Source organism: Hordeum vulgare, chromosome 4H (genome assembly GCF_904849725.1).
Source record: "Hordeum vulgare subsp. vulgare chromosome 4H, MorexV3_pseudomolecules_assembly, whole genome shotgun sequence".
Classification (NCBI taxonomy): domain Eukaryota; kingdom Viridiplantae; phylum Streptophyta; class Magnoliopsida; order Poales; family Poaceae; genus Hordeum; species Hordeum vulgare.
Window position 1 is genome coordinate 461,329,188 of NC_058521.1, and position 19,107 is coordinate 461,348,294.

The 19,107-nt window shown below is 43.6% G+C and overlaps 1 pseudogene; it reads right to left on the reverse strand.

Annotated features, from left to right (window-relative positions):
• Window positions 1-16,168: 16,168 nt before the first annotated feature.
• Window positions 16,169-17,962, reverse strand: LOC123450617 (annotated as a pseudogene).
• Window positions 17,963-19,107: the final 1,145 nt, after the last annotated feature.

The following is a 19,107-nucleotide window of genomic DNA, read 5'->3' on the forward strand; positions in this document are numbered from 1 at the left end:
GTCGAAGGAAAAGATACTTGACATTAGAAAAGCTTTAGCATACGAACAATACGATCTAGTGCTATGCTCAGGATTGGGTCTTGTCCATCACATCATTCTCCAATGATGTGATCCCGTTATCAATGACATCTAATGTCCATGATCAGGAAACCATGATCATATATTGACTAACGAGCTAGCCAACTAGAGGCTTGCTAGGGACACATTGTGATCTATCTATTCACACATGTATTACTGTTTCCTGTTAATACAATTATAGCATGAACAATAGACGATTATCATGAATAAGGAAATATGATAATAACCATTTTATTATTGCCTCTAGGGCATATTTCCAACAATGGCTAGAGCGGGTAATGCCGGTGATGTTACGTGGCTTTATTCCTGAGGATGAATGGCTAGTACTGGCGGAGCTGAGCTATTTCTTCCGTGTTCTTTGTGCAAAAGAATTGTCGCCTGGCGTGGTAGAAGACATGGAGGAGTTTGCACCGGAGTTGTTGTGCAAGTTAGAGAAGATCTTTCCACCGGGCTTCTTTAATCCAATGCAGCATTTGATTTTACATCTACCGACCGAGGCAAGATTGGGTGGGCCCGTGCAAGATCGTTGGTGCTATGCAACTGAGAGGATGCAGAAGACCCTTCGAGCTAAATGTAAAAATAAGCGTAGAATTGAAGCATCGATGGCTGAGGCATTCATTACTGAGGAGGTGGCAAACTTTGTGACAGCACACTACGAAGCCAAAAATCATCATTTGCATAATCCGAAGCCTCGGCACAATGATGGAGACCCTAAAAAAGGTGGGTCCAACCTCAGCCTATTCAAAGGGAAGCTCGCACCAGCCGGTGATTCGAAACCAATAACGTTGGATATCGAAGAATGGCGGAACATTTTGTTGTATATCTTCAACAACCTAACAGAAGTGCGGCCGTACATCGAGTGAGTTCTCAGCACATTTTCCCGTAACTTCTAATTCATTTGAACTGCTCTTATTCCCGGATATTTCAAACAGCCCTTACGTCGTCAAATTCTCGGATGGAGCGGTGATCGAAATGATTCCGTCGAAGAGTATGAGCTTCTGTCAAAGACAGGAGGCGGCTATCCCGGTTTCATCTCTTGGTTCAAACAAACGGTAATTATCAATAATGGACCATTTCATTCTTGGTCTAACTTGCGGATAATGCAACAACCTTTTCGTATTAAACTTTTAGGCTAATTCAGAGTCTATGGACGCCGAATTGAGACAAGTCGCTAATGGTTTTGACTATAAGGTCCGTTCATTTGAGAAATACAACATCAACGGGTATGTCTTTCATACCTTTGGCAAAGAGCTATCTATGCCCGACCGGAAATCTACAAATTGTGGTGTCTCTGCTATCGGCGAAGGTGTTATCGAGTATTATGGAAGAGTTGAAGCAATTTATGAACTTCAATTCTATGGTGAAAACCCACCGAACGTCGTAGTCTTCAAATGTTATTGGTTCCAGCCAAAAAAGACTAGAAGGACTCATGAACATATAGGACTAGTCGAAATCAATCCAAACACCCATTTAGATGTTCCCGATGTCTATATTACGGCTCAATAGGCGACCCAAGTTTTCTATCTACCATGGGCATGCCAAACGGATAAGAATCTGGAAGGTTGGTATGTTGTTTATGAAGTGCCGCCACATGTCAGACCACCTCCCCCAAATGAACAGGATTATGAGCCTCACATTAACCCAGACACATATGATGGAGAATTCTTCCAAGAAGCACGTCTTTCCAAGAAACGTTTCAAGAACCGTCGTGCTTCATCCAAGAACATGGAAGTAGACAGCGACAATGAATCCGACTCCAGCCCTGAGCCGGAACCTGAAGACCTGGAACTCGTAGAGGTTACTGATGCGGATGACCTGTCAATGCTTCAACGATTAAAGGAAGGCCTTTCACAACTTCACGCCGTTGAACCCGATGAGCACGTCATTCATGAAGACATGCGTGATAGTGATGATGATGATGCATTTATTGATGATGATTATTAGTTTGTAAGATTCACAACTTAAATTATATATATTTTAATCTTTATTATTCATGTACATATTATTATTCATGTCAGTCATTCAATTTTTTTATGTTGTACTAATTTCTTTTAATCTTTATCATGGAAGGTATTGAAAGATGGTGGGCGCGGGTCCAGAGCGCTCGACGGGTTCTTCCCAGGCGCCCCGCACGAGGGGTGGTACTTCCCTTCCACCCCTATCTCTCCGTAGAGCCTTGGCAGACAGTCTTTCGACACCAGCCGGGGGTTCTTCTTCGTCGGCGGCATTGCCCACTGGGAGAGGTGCTGGTCGGGTAGGGAGGAAGGGGAAGGGTACAGGGAGAGGTGGTGGCCGCGGAAGATCCAGGAGGACTGTTGAGCCGTCCTCGCCACCACCACCAGCTCATTCACCCGAGCATAGGACTACTATGGTCGACCCGTTTGCGGAGGAGGCTACGGGGACTCCGGTCCAGGAGCCTGGTGTTCACGGGCATTCGTCCCATGAGACTCCGGTCCAGGAGCAGCCCCGGGTCGAGGTGCATTCGGCCCAGGAGCAGCCGGAGGAGACTACGGTTCCGGAGGCTTCACCCGACGTGGAGAGGCCCAGATGGGAGCCTTGGCCGGATCGTACCGAGTTGCCGGATTGGACCGAGGGTCCGGGTGGCTCAGGGGGCGGGGATGGCGGGGATGAGCTTACGAATAGTGAGGGCGATGTGTCGGTGGACGGGGCCACCGTGTACAAGCGTGGTAGTACACGTCTCCCGGTCGCCCCGGCTACCCGCAAGCAGAGGCCGGTGATTAAACCTGAAGGAGATAGGTAAGTACATTTACCCTTTTTTAGCTTTTGCCTTCAAGTTTGTTCAAATATCTAATGCGCTGACCTTATCATAGTGCAGGGGCTGGGTACACCCTCTTGGAGTCCGCAGGCCGAACTCCGTCCTTGGTGTGCTTTGCCGGACAAATTTCCCGGGGTTTGTCACGTTGCCTGGTGAGGGTCAGGTTCCTACACTAGGATTTACCTGGGAGCACTACCAGGCTGCGCAGGCCCCGCCGGAGGAGATTATAGATGGTGTCTTGTGCCATACGAGGGCCGAGATGGTGATCAAGAGCTTTTGGGTAAATTATCCTTTTATAGAATCTAAAATTAACAATATACCTAATTATTGTACTAATCGGTGTTTTCACGTTTGATTGCAGACCTTCTATAGGTGTGAGGATGGGTATGAGGAGGAGGCGGCCAGGGTTCTCGAGGTCGAGTGTAGGCGGTTACTACAGAACTTGCACCACGAGGCTCGGCCGCAGGCTATTCGAGATTACTAGGCCACGCGTGGTATTAAGAAGGAGAAGAAGGATTGCCGCGGAAAGTTTCTGAAGAAGGAGCAATACATGAAGGTAATTACCTATTCTTAATTCCTTCTACGTAGTTTTCTTGATTTCATTCATAGGCGTAGCGCTGAAAATTCTTTCTAATAACTTACAGGTGCCCCCGAGATGGTGTGCGGATAAGATGGATTGCTGGGAGGCGTTGTTTGATGAGTGGTGCACAGGCAGCTGGCGACCAGTCCACGAGAATGCGAAGGATCGGCGTAGCCAAGTGGTTGGTGTGCCACACCATCAAGGCAGCGCCATCTTACTTTAGTTTGGATGAAACTGGGTATGTGATTTGCTTCATGATTCATGCAATTCATTTTTTATGCTAATATTTTGTTTCTCTCTTTTAGGCGCATCACAATAAGACTGAGATTCCACACTTGTACGACCTTTATGGCATGGCCCATACTGCCTCGTACAAGAAGGAGAAGTCATTCTCTGAGTCTGACCTGGGTGATCCCAGTAACTGCACCAACATATCATCCCACCAGAAGCTCGTGGCATACAGGGACGCGGGGAAGGCTACGAAAGGGGATGACTTTAACCCTAGCTAGGAACCTTTGGATCCAGAGCTGGTGATGATATCTGGTGGCAGGAGGCCCCATGGCTCGATAGCCATTGGAGATGGGATAATACGTTGTCCACTCACTCTTCCGGAGATCAAGGCGCGCTAGTCGAGCAGATGTCCTGAGATAACGCCTCGTCCACGACCAGTCGAACTTGCCATCGAGGTTAGTTGTACGGACTAAGAACACTTTCATCCATTTCATTATGTGTGTCACCATAGATCATTACTGTGGTAACGAGGAATGGTTTTTCAGGCTGCTCTTCAGAAAGAGAGAGCGGCAAACCAGGCTGCTCTTGAGAAAGAGAGATTGGCAAGCCAGGCTGCTCTTCAGGCTGCTCTTGATGAGAGGGACCAGACCACTTCACGATTCCTTGAGGAGGAGAGGGCCCAGAATGAGGCGGGTCAACGGGCCCTGTACGAGCTTTTTTGGTATGTTTTTTTTCACATTAGCCAAATCATGTGTGTAATGTCTGTTTCAATACTAACTAATATGACCCACTCTTCAGGGTCTGTGCGAGAAGAGCGGTCAAGTCCCTCCGCCGATGCCCGTCTTCTCTTCGATTGGCACAGTGAGTTTCATTATAAACTAGTATTAATAATTGAGTGTCATCATGCTAACTGAGACATTGCAAAATATCTTTTCTGCAGAATAACTCCCGAGCGGCATCGCACGACCCTTCTCCAGGGCAACTGTCTCCAAACGAAGCCCGCGCGAGCAACCGTGGTGTTTCTCCTCCTTGATGACCACTACGGTAAGTTTCTCCTCCCAACTTAGCTTGTTTTCCTCTAAAATGAGATAATTAGCCCATTTAGCTCCAAGAAGAAATAATTAGGTAATTTAGCTCCAACAAGAGGAGAAGAAATAGGAAAAATGAAAAGAAAGAAGAAGAAGAAGAAGAGAAGAAGGAGAAGGAGGAGAAGGAGGAGGAGGAGGAGGAGGAGGAGGAGAAGGAGAAGGCCAAGGACCTTCTAGTCCTTCTCCTCCTCCTCCTTCTCCCCCTTCTCCTCCTTGATTTCTTCTTCTTCTCCTCCTCCTCCTCTTTCATATTATCCTTGCTTCAATTTCCCCAACAATGACATAATTAGTCCATTTAGCTCCAAAATACCATAATAAGCTCAAAATGGCATAAGAACCTTGGTTAGCTCATTAATTTTATATACTTAGCTTGTTTTCCTCTAAAATGGGATAATACCCATTTAGCTCAAAAAAGACATAATTAGGTAATTTAGCTCCAACAAGAGGAGAAGAGGAGAAGAAATAGGCAAAATGAAAAGAAAGAAGAAGAATAAGAAGAAGAACAAGAAGAGAAGAAGGAGAAGGAGGAGGAGGAGGAGGAGGAGGAGGAGGAGGAGAAGGAGAAGGCCAAGGACCTTCTATCCTTCTCCTCCTCCTCCTTCTTCTTGATTTCTTCTTCTTCTCCTCCTCCTCCTCTTTCTTCTCCTCTTTCATATTATCCTTGCTTTAATTAACCCAACAATGACATAATTATCCCATTTAGCTCCAAAATACCATAATAAGCTCAAAATGGCACAAGAACCTTGGTTAGCTCATGAATATTATATACTTAGCTTGTTTTCCTCTAAAATGACATAATTGGAACATTTAGCACAAAAAAGACATAATTAGGTAATTTAGCTCCAACAAGAGGAGAAGAGGAGAATAAATAGGCAAAATGAAAAGATATAAGAAGAAGAAGAGAAGAAGAAGAAGAGAAGAAGGAGAAGGAGGAGGAGGAGGAGGAGGAGGAGAAGGCCAAGGACCTTCTAGTCCTTCTCCTCCTCCTCCTCCTTCTTCTTGATTTCTTCTTCTTCTCCCCCTCCTCCTCTTTCTTCTCCTCTTTCATATTATCCTTTCTTTAATTAACCCAACAATGACATAATTAGCCCATTTAGCTGCAAAATACCATAATAATCTCAAAATGGCATAAGAACCTTGGTTAGCTCATGAATATTATATACTTAGCTTGTTTTCCTCTAAAATGACATAATTAGCCCATTTAGCTCAAAAAGAAGGAGAATGAAGAAGAAGAAGAAGAAGAGAATAAGAAGAGAAGGAGAAGGAGAAGAAGAAGGAGGAGGAGAAGGAGGAGAAGAAGGAGAAGGAGGAGAAGAAGGAGAAGGAGCCCTCCTTCTTCTCCTTCTTCTTCTCTCCTTCTTCTCCTCCTTCTTCTCCTTCTTCTTCTATTCTTTTTTATTCTTCTCCTCCTCCTTCTCCTTCTCCTTCCCCTTCCCCTCCTCCTCCTCCTCCTCCTCCTCCTTCTTGTTTTTCTTCTCCTTGTTCTATTCTTGCTTCTTCTCTTTCTTCTTCAATTTAGCTTATTTGTCATATATATGTTGTTGTTCTTCTTCTTCTGACTTTCTTATTCCCATTTTGCAGATTGGATGTACTACATGCATGGAAGCTGGCGTTGGATTGCTTTAGTTTCCGTTTTTATTTGAGTTGATGAACAATGTGGAACTATATGTATATGTATATATGGATGACCAATATATGTGCAACTATATGTATGTATATATGGATGAAACTTTGTATGTGTTGGTTCTTTTGATATATGGGATGTACGTTGATGAACAAATGGCATTGATGAGCTTTATATGTATATCATATATGTGTTGTGACCTATTTATCATATATGTGCTATGAATTATATGTATATGTGCTGTGAAATAGAAAAAATAAACAAAAATGTGACAATATAGGCGCTTTGCCGTCTGCCAGCTGACGACAAAGGCCTTTGCCGTCAGCTGACCGACGACAAAGGTTCCACGTGGCGCCCAGCTGTGCAACCTGGGCAGTAGCAGTTGGCCATATAGTCTCTTTGCCGTCAGCCTCCAGGGGGCAGACGACAAAGAAGAGGGAACAGAGGAGGAGGCAGACGGCAAAGAGTGGAGAGAGTGGGGAGGGGAGGACCCGGCAGACGGCAAAGATGGACGTGGAGGCAGACGACAAAGATGGAGGGGGAGGGGAGGGGAGGAGAAGGCAGACGGCAAAGATTGACCGGGAGGCAGACGGCAAAGGCTCCGTTAACCCCTAACGGAGGCAACGCGTGTCGGCTGCCGTCTCAAGAGCTTTGCCGACAGCTCCTGAGGAAAGCTGACGGCAAAGAGCTTTGCCGTCCGCCTTGCGCGGGCAGACGGCAAAGAAGGTCCTATGTCGTCGTAGGCTGACGCAGAAATTTTGCCGGCCGTGACAATCTTTGCCGTCTGTGGTATTGTCTTTGCCATCAGGGATATTGTCTTTGCCGTCTATGATGGCAGACGACAAAGAAAGTGATTCCTGTAGTGAGGTTGTCAATCTCTCCGGTCTTGTAGTTTGCAAAGGATCAAAACACAAGCGAGAAAGGTAATTGTGATTGCAACGAAAGAGTAAATGAAAACGGCAAATGATGGAGGTGTAAACAATGATGGTGATATGGACCGGAGTCACATGATGTTCACTAGTGATGTCTCTCTCCCAAAAGACGATAAACAACTATGCTTGGGTAAACAAATCACAGTTGGGCAATTGACATAATTATGAACGCACAGCAATGCTAATTATGCTACTTGATAGTTAGAGGTTCAATAGTAATGGGCAATACGCCAAGACAAGTAGACCATTTATTCATCAACATGTACTTTCTAATCATCCACCTTGAGATATCTATCCAGAACATCTCGCCAGTATTAAGTTGCGAGCCCCACACAAAGTGTAAAATCAAAGCAACGGACAACTGCGTTAACGAACTATGCGTAAGGTAAACAATCCTTGCAACCGTGATCACAAGCACTGATGTTTTCTTCCTGGTGGCAACAACACATCCCCTAGTCTCATGTTTCTATCACTCAAGCTAGACATCGAGGGGCATGAACAATCATGCATAATGCTCCCTCTTGGAGTTACAACCTACTACTCGGCTAAAGCAATAAATAGCAACGGAGAACATGCATGAATCACTAAGGAACATAATATAAAAGGATAATCAAATATATAACTCATAACAATTTGAACATAATCTCATAATCCATCGGATCCCAACAAACCGAGCATAGCAATAGCAAGAGAATTACATAGATGCCTTGATCATGTAGGGTAGCTCACAAGGACTAACCATCGAAGCACAAGATTAGAGAGAAGACATCACATAGCTACTGGTCATGGACCCATGGTCCAAGGAGGACTACTCACGGCATGTGCGGGAAGCATCCATGGCGGTGGAGAAGCTCCGGGAGGTCAATCCTCCCATGCCGGGAAGAGGTCTCCCGACACTCCCGATTTCGGAAGCGCTACAACGGCGGAACAATGGAGAAATTCACGATTCTTGAAGTTGTGTAAGGGTTTTCTCTCGGAGGACTAAATATAGGCCGAAGGAGGGCACCGGAGGATGTGGGACCCACCCAGGAGGCGTCCTGGCGCGGCCAGGGGGTCACCTGGACGACCCCTGGCCCCCCTCTGGCCCATCTTCGGTGATCTGGAAGCTTCCGTTACGCCGATTTTCTATATATTTTTCCTGGATTTTTTGGATTTCAGAAAATTGGGTAAAAGCGCCTGCAAAATAGACGTCAGCTGACAGAAACTGGCATTGGTGCATTGAGTTAGTAGGTTAGTCCGAATATGTGTAAAATGATATAAAAGTGTAGCAACACATATAACAATGTCACCCAAAAGATCATGGAACAAGCAGAAATTATAGATATGTTTGGGACGTATCAGTACCACGCGAAGGTCACTATGCACAACAGTTCGGTGACCGACACCTACACCCATTCTTCTAGGACTGGTTTTGCGTCGACCCCCAATCATGCAATTTAGTTTGCTGCATTTGAAGCTCTCATGGATCTGCGCTACAATGAAGTCTGGATGCAGATGTACCCAGGTATCTATTTCTATCCATCCATGTTCGAAGATGGCCATATCAGATTCCGTACCGTTAATCCGGCATGTGACCTCTCTTCTAGCCACCTTACCCATTACATATCGGCCAGTTATCTTTTGATTTTCAACCTGGCCCAGGAGCTGACTCGTACTCGTGCAGCTCTAGCCGCTGCTAGATCAACTTTCACCCCTCCCTCACTCGGTTTTGCCCCATTCACCACCCGAGTTTCCAGCCCTCCACCCACTCCGGTTACCCCTCGGAGTAACATACATGTCGACAGTGACTCCTCGTGAGTCTCCCGCCGAGTGGGATTTTCTTCTTGCTACTCCGCCGCCCCTATGCTTCAGCCTGCCTGAGCACCTGCCCCTAAGAGAGAGCCCTTGAGGCAACGACGTCGTGTTTCCTTTGATTTGGAGGTTTCCGTTCGCGTCGTGACCTCAAACACTGAGTCCGAGGCTGAGGAGACTCCAGCAGGACCTGCAGAGCATCAGTGCAACCACTTTCTTCAGGTGTAGTCGAGGTTCTCATAATATTTGGGTTGTATGAGTGTAACTGTACTTGCCATGATGATTTCCTTTCATGTATGAGTCTATGTATAATTATGTTGGAACTTTTATTCGCATTGGTTTTCAACGATTGCTTGATCTTTTGTCGCTTACTTTTCTTCCCTATTTATGGATACCTCATATTGGGAAACAAAAATAGGATGACAAGATACGTTAGAAACAGTCATGGTGGTGACAATACTCCTATTCGTCGCTCCGCCGGGCAAGCAGGACATTCCCCCAAACGATATCCACCACCACCTCCTCCACCGCATCCACCCACTACAGAACATATTATGCGCATCTTCGAGGCAAGAAGAAACCAAGATTTGCTTGAAGTGTTGAAAAGTTTGCAGGCTATGGTTGGGCAGAACCACACTCATAATGGTAATCACGCCAAGCTGTCAGACTTCCAAAGAACCAAGCCTCCCAGTTTCAGCCGGGTTGTTGATCCAATAGAAGTAGACGATTGGCTGAGGACCATGGAGAAGAAACTAGAAATCTCTCGTACCAAAGAAGCCAGCAAGGTTCCATTTGCTACTCACTATCTTGAAGGACACGCTGCAATATGGAGGGATAATATGAAAGTCATGTGGCCCGCAGATGAAGAGATCACATGGGATAAATTCAAGGACAAGTTCCGTAAGTACCACATTCCCACTGGCATTATGAAATTCAAACAACATGAGTTCCTTGCCCTTATCCAAGGGAACCTATCAGTAAGTGAGTATTTAAACAAGTTCAACCACTTGGTCCGTTATTCCCTCCATGATGTGGCCACCAAAGAATGGACGATAGACCAATTCCTTGGAGGACTCAACTTGAGCCTCCAATGCATGCTAAGTATGCTAGACTTCCCAGCTTTCCAGACTTTGGTAAACAAGGCTCTCATCGCTGAGAGTGAGCACAAGCTCGTTCATGATAACAAGTCAGCTTATGAAGACCGCAAATGTAAGTTTGAGCCTAAGAAAGATGGACCAGTGGTTCAGAAGGCTCGTACCTCACAGCAACCTTAGTTTGAATTCAAGCCAACGTGGAAGCAAAATGCCAACAAGACAGAGATTCCCGTCAAGAACTATGTGAAACACCCCGTGAAGGAGGACTGTGAGCGTAACAATACGTGTTTCACTTGTGGTCAGTCTGGACACTATGCAAGGCAGTTCCCTAAGATTAGCAAGCCTAATACAACACTCAAGCCACATGTCAACAACATGGGATCCTCGCAGAGGCTCACCCAAGGGCAAGTGCATCATCTCTCGAGTGAGGAAGACCAAGAAAACCCCAAAGTAGTGATCGGTATGTTTCTCGTTAATAGCACACCTACAAATATTTTATTTGACTCTGGGGCTTCCTATTCTTTGATTTCGCAGATTTTTGTTGCCCATAATAAGTTTTCTTGCTCCCTTATTAAAAAATTCATGGTGGTGCAATCCTCGAGATCCATGCTCAAATCCAATGTGGTATGTCGTGGACTAGGGATAGACATCCAGGGAGTTATTTTTCCTGCTACTTGATGTCCATTGAGTCTGGAAAGATGTATGTTATACTGGGAATGAATTGGTTAACATGACATCAAGTTTGTATAAATTGTGCAACCCGAGTGGTCACGTTAAGAAACCCAGAAGGACAAGCAGCACACTATAGCCCGAAGGACCATGGAAAAAAGAGATATAGTCTTTACTGCAGTAGCCTCCGGCATATAGTTAATCCCAGTAGTTAGTGAGTTTCCAGATGTATTCCCTAAACAACTGCGAGGAATGCTACCAGATCGGGAACTCGACTTTTCTATTGACCTCGTCCCCGAGACAACACCGATATGCAAGAAATATAAGAGAGTGTCATCATCCGAACTAGTGGAGGTGAAGAAGCAACTTGATGAGATTCTCAAGAAGGGATATATCCACTCTAGATCCTCACTATGGGCATTGCTGACCTTATTCATGGACAAGAAGGATGGTACCTTTCGTATCTGTGTGGAATACTCTCAGCTGAATGATGTCGCCATCAAGAACAAACATCTATTTCCTAGAATTGATGATTTGTTTGATCAGCTGAATGGAGCTTAGTATTCTGAAAGTTCGACTTGAGGACCGGGTACCATCAACTTAAAATCAAGAAGGAGGACATTCCCAAGACGACATTCACCACTCGTTATGGTCTATATGAATATACTGTCATGTGCTTTGGCCTGACAAATGCCCCATCAATCTTCATGCATATGATGAACAAGGTGTTCATGGACTTCTTGGACAAGTTCGTGGTGGTATTCATCGACGACATTCTCATCTTTTCCAAAGGAGAAGAAGAGCATAAACAACATCTCCGAGCAGTGTCGCAAAGGCTCCGTGATCACCAACTGTATGCAAAATTCAGCAAATGTGAATTTTGGCTCAAGCAAGTAGGATATTTGGGGCATATCCTGTCAGCTGACGGAATCGCAATGGACCCAAGTAAAGTCAAGGGTGTGCTAAAATGGGCAGCACCCACAAATGTAACCGAGATCCAAAGTTTTCTACGACTTGCTGGTCATTACCATCAATTCATTGATGGTTTCTCCAAGATTACGAAACCAATGACCGAGCTGCTCAAGAAGTACCCAAAAACATTATGGTCCGAGGAGTGCAAAAAGAGGTTTAATGAATTGAAGACCCGCTCAACTTCAGCACACGTATCACGATTCCTGATATTTATTGAAGCTACGACGTGTATTGTGACACATCCCGAAAAGGTATAGGATGTGTGCTCATGCAAGACGACATGGTCTTGTCTTATGCATCTAGGCAACTACAATCTCAAGAAGGAAATTACCCTGCTCATGACTTCGAGTTAGCGGAAGTTGTACATGCCTTAAAAATCTGGAGGCGTGACCTCATTGACAAGCGATGCCAAATCTTCACCGATCACAAAAGACTCAAATACATATTGACGCAGCTAGATTTGAATCTCCGGCAAAGAAGATTGCTTGAATTGGTCACAGACTACGACCTTGGTATCAATAACCATCCAGGTAAAGCTCATGTGGTTATCGATGCCCTCAACCGCTAACCAACCACATTGAACGCATTAATAGAAGCCTTGCCTCTCTATCTACAAGAGGAGATGGCCCAACTCAACCTGACTATTGTTGATGTCGACTGCACCGCTATGATAGAGGTCACCCCCACTCTAGAAGGAGTGTTCCGCAATGACCAAGTAGAAGACCTAATATTGCAAGGGTATGTCGCTCGAGTGAATGCCGGAAAAACTCCAGATTTCCTGTTAGATGAGCATGGTGCTTTGAGATTTCGAGGACGAATTTGTATACCCGACACTGGAGACCCGAGGCAAAAAATATTAAAGGAGGCACATGAGTCATCATACTCTATCCATCCTAGTGGGACCTATATGTACGAAGACCTAAAGAAAGCATTTTGGTGGGATGACATGAAGAAGGATATTGCATATTTTATCACGCGTTGTGACAAGAACAATAGGGTAAAGGTGGAATATCAGAAACCCGCCAGTCTGCTTCAACCCCTACCCATTCCATAGTGGAAATGGGACGATGTCGGCATGGATTTCGTGACGGGACTCCCCAAAACTCCTCGAGGAAATAATGTTGTATGGGCCATGGTGGACATGCTGACTAAGGTGGCTCATTTCATTCCAATTAGGACTACGTACCGAGATGACCAACTTGCTAAACTATATGTGTACAAAATCGTTAGCTTGCATGGAGTTCCAAGAATCATAACCTCCCATCAAGGATCTCTTTTTACCTCGACATTTTGGTCATGCCTTCATCAAGCTTTGGGAACCGCTTTGAAGTACAACACAACTTATCATCCCCAAACAGACGGTTAGATTGAATGAGTGAATTAGATACTAGGAGACAACCACTGAGCATGCACACTTGCTCAAGGGACCAAGTGGGAATATAGTTTTCCTTATGCAGAGTTTTCCTACAACAACAGTTACCAGACCAGCCGGAAGATGTCACCATATGAAGCCTAGATTGGGCGCAAGTGCTGCACCCCTCTGAATTGGTCTCAGAGAGGAGATAGCCGCATCTTCGGGACTAACCTAATGCTAGAAGCAGAGAAGCAAGTAAGAGAAATCCATGACAGACTTCAGTTGGAAAAATCCCGACTGAAGAGTTACTATGATTCCAAACACCGGTAGATCAGCTTTGAACTAGGAGAGTATGCCTATCTTCGAGTCACACCCATGAAGGGAGTGAGAATATTTCACACTCATGGGAAGCTTGCACCAAGGTATATTGGACCTTTTCCCGTCATGTCCAGAGTTGGTGTAGTGGCATACCAGCTCGAACTTCCACCCGAGTTGTCCCACGTACATGATGTCTTCCACATGTCGCAACTACGAAAGTGTGTCCCATCGTGAAAGAAAAGGACTGATATAACCGACATATAGCTTGCTTAGGATCTGACTTATGATGAGAAACCATTCCGGATACTAGATGAGATGGAAAGAGTCACCCGCAGTAATTCAATCAAATTTTACAAGGTACAATGGGAACACCATACCATGGAAGAATCTACCTCGGAAGGAGAGGACTTTCTAAGGACTGCATACCCTGGAATCTTTCCCGAGCAACCAAATCTTGAGGACGAGATTCAGCCTATGACCTCGTTTGGTAGGAAGGGATTGAGGGGTTTTGAGGGGAGGGGATTTCAGGGGATTTGGTGAATCCCGCTCTTCCACCCAATCCCCTGAAATCCACTTGAAACCCCTCAAACCCCTCCAATCACAATCCTCTCTATAGGAATCAAATGTTTGGTAGGCAGGGAATGCAATATTGTGAAACGTCTAAAATATAATATTTTATCAAGAAGAGTTTGCTATAAAATTATAAAGGTCTCCAAATAAAAATTTGAACTGCTACAGGGGATAATATTGTAGCAACAACACAATTTTGCATGAATTTCAATCGATATCTCATCACACGCATGGAGTATATCACAACGACAATATAAATTTTCCTAACATGATTACTTGGAATGAAATGCCATGTGTGATCTTTTGCAGCAACAAAATTTCACAGAGTCATGGTCCAAATGAGAAATACAAGATGTTCGATCACCAAAAGTGAATGGTTCATCACAACATGAGCACATGTTTGTTCGGTAAATGCTGCGTGACATGTTTGCGGGCGGCACTATGTGAAGGAGACTTGTGGCAGTAAAGCATGGTCTCCCGTCTTCCGCAAGATCATGTCCCTACAAAAAATAGATGAATTGGTCCAAGGGTTAGATCTACTTGATGTTGTTGCGAAAATTAGATGGCTCTTTCTGAACATCGTCAGGCATTGTAACAGAACATAGGCGCAAATTACAAAGGCTGACAGAGTGACAGATCATAGGAACAAAAGAAAATCAGATCATAATGCGCATAGACTAATTTAAGCCAAGTAGTTGAATGGGTTGATGCGTTGCTGGGGTTCTTACTTGCACATTTGGCCAAAACAGAAATACACGGGCATCCCAAGTTCGAAAAAGGGCTAGTTATCTTAGTAGCTAACAAAAGAACATTCAAATTGAACTGTAGAAAGAGGCTATCTACTTTTTTTTTGCGGGAAAGAGGCTATCTACTAACCAGAACAAAAAGATCAAGCATAATATACCTACGGAAAATGTACTTTCAGTTTGGAACAACATATAATCACTGCAAACTCAAGAACGTTGTTACTGTAAATGAAGAAAATATTCGCTGTAAAAATTGTTAAAATTACTGTAAACTTGGACAATGAAGCACACTATAACTGTATGATTGAACTATAAAACTATAAAAACTGAGTAATTCCAGCTACTTAACCACTATGAACCCCTCACATTGTCACGACAAAAACAACTTTTCAGAATTAAAATTATTGTGACATAAAACAGAAAACCCATACTTTTTAAAACTGTAAATTGTGGTTCGACATACTGTAGAACACTATACACTATGGTAGAAATCCACTATAAAAAATAACTTTTCAGAATTTAAATTACTGTGACATACAACAATAAATCCATAGTTCACTCCACTGTAAATTGTGGTCGACATCCACTGTAAAACTAAATTTTCAGAATTTAAATTATTGTTACATAAAAACAAAAAATAACCATATAAATGAAGAAACATGAGTAAAATCAGAATTCCTGATGCTTCATGCTGTTATTATAGTGTTATTTGAATCTGAGTCTCTGCAAATGCGTACCGACTAAAAGCAGAATTCCTCATGCTTCATGATGTGATAAATGTCGTTCCATCTCTGCAAATGCGTACCAACTAAGAGTTTGAATCGACCAAACGGATACCACAAACTGAAACTAACTTGATCAAATTTTAGTTTCTGCAGCAGCTAATTCTGCACACTAAAACTAATTTGTTCAAATTTCAAATTTTGCTACGACTCGCTACTGACTGAACACGTTTTTTGCTGCACATGCCACATGGACGCTCTCATCCTAAAGATTTGGAGTGAGCCACAGATTTCTAGGAAATGACAACAAATCTCCAGAATATCTCAAACACCCTACAACTGCAATATATTTTGCTTAATTGTTCAGCCCATGCACTACAAGTATTGCCACCATAGTTTGTACATTCTGTATGCTAATATTTTGTTCTTAACGCCATCTAGTTCCGCATTACTAATCAATTAGATTGTGTGTGCTTTATTTTCCTAACCAGTTCAAATTTCTGCAGAAAGCAGAGAGCAAGACTTCTGCATTGATTGGTGGAACAACAAACATCATTTTAAATTGTGATTCTAGTATATGACAGAGTTGAGAAGTATACCTAAGAACATAGTAAAATCTTACCTTAGATACCTCGAGGTAAGTCTGCCATTTCGCTCCGAAGGAACACGGCGGTGCTCACTTCATCTTCGGCGGTGGATTGAGGAAAATCTCACGATTCTCAACATTTTTGAACACCTTTTATGCAGCGGCTCTTTCTCCATGTGAGATTCTTTCCATATTGTGCAGAACAGCAATGCAGTTCGTGATGGTGAACTGTTGGGCATTTTTTGACCCTGCGAACAAAGAAGAATCCTCCTCTGCTTGCCTCCGTTTGATCTCCACATAGTTCGCCATCACTTCCACCATGGGATCATCCCGCTTCTTCTTCTTGGGCTCTTTCACCGGCTTTTTATTGGAACCACCAGGAGCACCTGCTCAAGTAACATCACTTTGAGTACCATCTATTGGATCATCACTTTGAGTAGCTCCACTTGGACCATCACTTTGAGCCGCATCTCTTGGATCATCATACATGTGTAAATCATCTTCGCACTGATTCAGATCAAAAGAGAACCCAATCTCATCTCTTTCAACTTCAGGATCATCACAGTCACTTGTGTAGCCTTAATTGATGTAAAATTGAAATTACCTACTGCTATGTGCCCTGCACAAGCACCCAAGTTCTCATTAAAGGTCACATAACAACATAAATTCTTTATAAGGGTCAATAAAAAGGTAGAAAATGAAAATCCATTAAACTCACCATCATAAAGATCGCCTAGCTTGTCATACAGAGGAAATTGTTTTGTCTGAAACGTGCTTATGTCTGGCCAGGACTGTATATAAGAGAAATGATTTATTAAATCTATATTATCCGAAAACAAGATTGATTACAAAATAAGCATGGAATATAAGTTGCATTGAATATTATCAAACTTACAATAATCAAATTCTGCCAAAGATGTGGGTCGACCTCTATCATGTGTGTATGATAGTTCAAACTAACACCACTTTGCTTTCGAGCATCCTTGATAAGCTTGTATTGACTCTTCAATTCTTTCTGTTTCTCTTGGATTTGTGGTTTTGTGAAATTTGTATGCGGATATCTCTCATGGAATATTTTTTTCATTCTGTTCCAAGATTCAGCAGACCAACCATTTTGTCCTTTGTGATATGGATTATTGTGCTCATGAAGTAAATCTACCAAAGCCTTTTCAAGAGTCGGGTTCCATTGAGCTCTGGGCTTCTTAACTACACATAGCACAAATTTATTTGAAATTTGAGTCACTACACATAGCTATAATTCAACAAGTGGAGATGAAGCATTAAAATACCTTTTGGAGGAGTCTTTTTAATTTTGGGTGACAACTTCTTCGCACCGTGTGAAGCCTTTTTTCGAGTCGCCTTCATAAGATTGTACTTTGGAGACCCCTTTGGATACATATCTGCATTCAACAAGGATTACATTATTAGATGATGAAGATGACATAAGTTAATTAATGCATATGTATATATGATTAAAAACACACCACAATGTTGGTTATTAAGGATGATATGCCTGCCATATTTGCATTGCGATTTCATCCCTCAAAGTGTTCCCTAAGCCGTTGTTCCCATAGTTATTCTCATCACCATTTGGGAGATCAACAAAATCATTTGGCGCTATGTTATTGGGCTGGTTGTTTAGCCTAGTCTCCTCTCCATTATGCATCTTGATGATATTGTGAAGAACTGCAGCAGCAACGGGAAGTTTCACTTGGTTCTCGATTGTATATAGTGTGCCAACATGAAGAATTGGGAAGCGCTTCGTAAGAATTCCTAGGGACCTTTCCACATGGTTGCGTAGAATAGCATGCCGATGGTTGAAAAGTTCCATGTGGTACTTGTTGGAAATATGCCCTAGAGGCAATAATAAAATGGTTATTATCATATTTCCTTCTTCATGATAATCGTCTATTGTTCATGCTATAATTGTATTAACAGGAAACAATAATACATATGTGAATAAATAGATCACAATGTGTCCCTGGCAAGCCTCTAGGTTTCTAGCTCATTGATCAATAGATATTCATGGTTTCCTGATGATGGGCATTAGATGTCATTGATAACGGGATCACATCATTGGGAGAATGATGTGATGGACAAGACCCAATCCTAAGCATAGCACTAGATCGTATTGTTCGTATGCTAAAGCTTTTCTAATGTCAAATGTCTTTTCCTTCGACCGTGAGATTGTGCAACTCCAGAATACCGTAGAAGTGCTTTGGGTGTATCAAACGTCACAAAGTAACTCGGTGTCTATAAAGGTGCACTACGGGTGCCTCTGAAAGTGTTTGTTGGGTTGGTACGAATCAAGATCAGGATTTGTCACTCCGTGTGACGGAGAGGTATCTATGGGCCTACTCGGTAGAACATCATCATGAGCTCAATGTGACTAAGGAGTTAGTCATAGGATGACGTGCTACGAAACGAGTAAAGAGACTTACCGGTAACAAGATTGAACAAGCTATAGGTATACCGACGACCGAATCTCGGGCAAGTTCTATACCGACAGACAAAGGGAATTGTATAAGGGATTAATTGAATCCTTGACATCATGGTTCATTCAATGAGATCATCCTGGAACATGTGGGAGCCACCATGGGTATCCAGATCCCGCTGATTGTTATTGGCCGGAGAGTGTCTTGGTCATGTCTGCATGCTTCCCGAACCCGCTGCGTCTACACACTTAAGGTTCGATGACGCTAGCGTTATATGGAATTGTTATATTAAGTTACCGAAGGATGTTCGGAGTCCAGGATGAGATCCATGACGTCACGAGGAGCTCCGAAATGGCCCGGAGGTAAAGATTGATATATGGGATGGATGGATTTGGACACCGAAAATGTTTCGGGCGTCACCGGTAGCGTACCGGGACCACCGGAAATGGTTCCGGGGGTCCACCGGGAGGGCCCACCAGCCCCAAGAGGTAGCGTGGGCCAAAAGGTGGAGGAAAACCAGCCCAAAGTGGGCTGGTGCGCC